Genomic DNA, 388 nt, shown 5'->3' on the forward strand with positions numbered 1-388 from the left:
GTACAGCCCTCAACAAAACGGATTAGCAGAGCGGATGAACCAGACGATTATAGAAAAAGCGCGGAGTATGCTGCATTACAAGGGCATATCTTCTAAGTGGTGGGCGGAAGCAGTTAGCACGGCGGTATACCTCATTAACCGCTTGACGAACACGGCGAACCCACTTTGCGTTTCCAATCATCTCAGAATCCTTGTTCGACTGTAAGTCAAGATGCGCAACCTCTGCGCGAATGACTCGGTAAAGCCCTTGACATTAACACCCCGTAGTGATAAGGATGAGTTTACACTCCAATGCTAAAACCTAGATCTGATCCAACTTTTAACCTTACTGTTGATGTTGAGTTGTGCGCAGTAGAGCGCAAAATGTGAAGTGAATATATTTTAGGTC

Source organism: Plasmopara halstedii (genome assembly GCF_900000015.1).
Source record: "Plasmopara halstedii genome assembly, contig: Scaffold_110, whole genome shotgun sequence".
NCBI classification, from domain to species: domain Eukaryota; phylum Oomycota; class Peronosporomycetes; order Peronosporales; family Peronosporaceae; genus Plasmopara; species Plasmopara halstedii.